This window comes from Phalaenopsis equestris, unplaced genomic scaffold, assembly GCF_001263595.1.
Source record: "Phalaenopsis equestris unplaced genomic scaffold, ASM126359v1 Scaffold000044, whole genome shotgun sequence".
In the NCBI taxonomy this organism is placed as follows: domain Eukaryota; kingdom Viridiplantae; phylum Streptophyta; class Magnoliopsida; order Asparagales; family Orchidaceae; genus Phalaenopsis; species Phalaenopsis equestris.
Genome location: NW_018164486.1, coordinates 282485 through 286263, shown reverse-complemented (window position 1 = coordinate 286263; position 3779 = coordinate 282485).

The following is a 3779-nucleotide window of genomic DNA, read 5'->3' as shown; positions in this document are numbered from 1 at the left end:
GAGTTGTTTGTTTGATTACGGTGATTCACTCTCTGCTCGATAATTAAGTCTCATTCCAGCGACAGGAGCTCCTCATCTAGGGTTCGATAGTCGAGAGTCTGGCCAAAGCAATCGATCGGTTCGCTCAAGCTGATGGAGAGATGTCCGAATGACCTTCGATAATTAAGTCTCATTCTAGCGACAGGAGCTCCTCATCTAGGGTTTGATAGTCGAGAGTCTGGCCAAAGCAATCGATCAGTTCGCTCAAGCTGATGGAGAGATGTCCGAATGACCAAAGATCAACTGAGCTGATTGGTAGCCCCAACTCAGCATAGTCGGTCGAACGAGTCTTGCCAACCCAAAGACCACCAATCTCGGGCGACCTAGCAATAGAGTAGCCGAGTCATATGCAGATTTATGTAAATGCCCAAATTACCCTGTAATGCCCCCGGTAAAATAAGAGTAACCATATAATTATGTACACATTACTCCTCTCTTATAAATAAAGGGCTCATTTTTATAGTAAAAGATAATAAATGAATCAATAGAAATTCCCTCATTCTACTATTAATCACTATGCTCTCTCTCTCTCTCTCTCTCTCACTCTTTCATATTCTACACTCTATTCCTTGAGTGTGATCTATAGGACAGATTCAAATTCAACGCGCAAGCATGACAATGACAAAGGATAAAAATATGGGTTTAATTGAATTAAAAGAAATAAAGAGTAAATTATGTTATATGCATTTAATAAATGTGTTTTTTGCTAATATGAACAGAGAAATTCAACTGAAAAGAGATGACTTTCTAATCTTTTTTAATCCTGCCTTCATTATTATAATTTTGGAAGAGTTACATGCATACCACTTAATTCTTATATATTTACATATCTAACTCTTAAACTTTAATTTATACATACATATCACCTTATGCATGATAAGGTGTATTTCACTTTTTAAAAGTTAAAACGGTGGCATTTTTTATGGTATGAAAGATTTGAGTAGTATAAATAAAAAAAAAAAAAAGCTTAGCATTTATATATGTTGAATCCTGATTTGTCCTTTGGAACATGCCTGGACGGATAAAGCGTAGGAAAGAAGGAGAAAAGAGAGAGCATAGAGTACAAGATAAACAGTGCAGAGAAAATAGATTCATCCTATTTATTCATTGTAACGTCCTCTATGATTATAAATAGAGATAATTTCATGAATAAAAGGATGAATCTATTTTGATAATTTTAATGGGGACTCTCTGCACTGTTCATCAAGTCAAGGCGCAAGTTCTTTGATAAAGATGTTCTCCTTATGGTATTGAAGAGATGAGTGCTCTGCCTCCTCTTGTGGGTGGAAGTTTGAGGAAGAAACTTGTGGTGAAGAAGAAAATAAAAGAATCTGAGCTTGATCCATGCGATCAAGTGGCCTAGTTGGAAGACCCTGGTGATCATCGTCACCAGAAAATCCTGTGGGATGACAAAGGCGGACAAAATTTTTTGGCTGTTGAGGAACAAAATCCACCGGCTAGCATTGTTGATCATGGAGTTTTGGGTGCTTTGGGACAATCAGAGGCACCGATAGTGGTGGAGGTTGAATTGTAGCCAAACGTGTAGTTGAAAGATTCGGTTGTGACTGGCAAGGAAGATGTATCGGCAACCGATGTTGTTTGGGGTCGAATGTTCGGTTTGGAGTGTTGAGTCCATATTTTTTTATGTTCAATCCTTTCATGTTTTCTTATTTGATGCAGTTCTCCTTGCTTCGGCAGAATCTGGTTGAGGCTTACCTTCTTCAGATATAAAGGTCACTTTAGTCGTGGACTCTGCAACGGTAGAGTCCCCGAGCTAATTGTTGACATTAAGCAGCTGATAGGTAATGATGTTAGGTCGGCAGATGATCTTTTAAGTGCTTTTCGAGAGGTGAGCGGGGGACAACCAATGTCCTCAGGGTTTCTCGGACGTAGGATGGATGAGGTGGCTGACTACTTCGCACGGATGACTGACGATTCTGGTGATGAAGCTATGCGGGAGTAGGTGGCCCAAGTTGAACGAATTGAAGGAAAGATCTCTTAAATGAATGGAGAGAAGATCGCTCTTTGGGCCAAGCTATCGGTAGGTTAAGAGACAAACGCCATGAACCGGGTTTTGAATGAGATCGATCGAGTAGACTTATCTAAGTTGGGGGGAGACTTTGTTTTTAAGAGGCTACTTCATCGAGGATATGTCCTGGTGAAAGACTCTTTATAAAATTATTTATTTTTGACTAATTCATTGTAATTATTTCTATTTTTGGAAATAAAAAATTTTATTTTGCATCATCAAATCATATTTGATGTCTGTTGTGACCCTTGTTGGCTTATTTTTCAAGATACTGAGGTATTGGGCTGCTTCAACTTCCACTCCTAGTCCCTATAAATGGGTTTGGGCATGGAAGTCGTGTCGCGTTGCTCCTTTTCATTCTCCTAAATTTTTCTCCCCAATCCTTTCCCTTTCTTCCTCTGTAATGGCTCCCAAATTCTTTCTCAAGTTCTTTGGAATAATCCCTGCAAGCAAGTCATCCTTCTTGACTGCAAAATACATGGCTAGGCTCAAGGTTGACTATGTTTTTGACTCCATCACGAAACTTAGTTCTGTGAGGAGGCAAGACAAGCAACATATCACTTTGGGAAGGACTTGGTGTTTTACGGAGATCAGTTCCATCGCGGGCTTCGCTTACAGCTTGTACAAAGTTGTGAGCCATGTTCAACCTCTATGAGGTTATCCCAACTCAAATTCTTCCAAAATCTATTGTGAAGATAATGACCTACGTGTTCTTTTTTCACCGGATGGAGATTCCTTGTTCGATCGATCTCTTCAGATATATGTTCTCTTTCAGGGTTAGTCGGGATGCTATTGCGTAGTTTTCAGCCAGTTATAGATTCTAAAAGTTTGGTATGAAAAATAAGATCAAAGACTGGAAGATACAATTTCTTTTCAGTTCTTTCTCAGGTGAGTGGGGAGTCAAAGTAGTTTCTTCGAACATGCAGAGGGCAAGTTGAAGATCTTATCGAGGTTTCTGGTTTACAATGCTACTAGGATTGGAGGTCAGCAGCTTGCAGTTCCTTAGTATACCTATCCAAGAATCATTGATCGGTACTCTGACTGAAGAAGTTTGATCGTATGACAAAGGAGATCAAAGAGGAATCAAATAACAAAGAAGTTGAGAGAGAAAAGGCGGTCGAAGCACGGGTTACCGGGAGGAAACCACAAGCAAAGCTTACTCAGTCAAATGTTGGATAGATCAAGGGTTGGGATACCGAAAGAATTGTTGTTGTTGGTGCAGATACTTCAGATGTGGAATATATTGTTTACACTTCTAAAACCTCCATCTTAATTCAAAGGGTTATAACCGGTGAGGTTACTAATTTTGCTAGAAAAGTTGAGGATTCCCTAGATGCAGGGGTTTTGGCCACTGAAAGTGTTAATTAGCCAAGTGCTTTTAAAGGAGCTCTCTTAACTCGGAGGAAGGAGATTGCTACTGTGGCGTATTTGATCAGTACAACCTTCATGGATTTGCAATCTAAGGCCTTGGCTAGCCACCCGTTTATGGTGATTCTGTTTAAGTTTGAACATAATAAGGACTCTGCATCACGAGGAGATTTTGATCAGCAAGGGGCAAACCCTGCTGCATAGAAAGAGACTGTATGAGGGTCATGTTGCCTCTTCCAAAGCCAACGCCCCAACTCGAGCCAGCATCCCAACAAATTTTTGAGGAAGAAAGAGTTTAGCAAGGGGGAAAAGCACCCATAAAGAATATGAGTGCCCCCCCCCC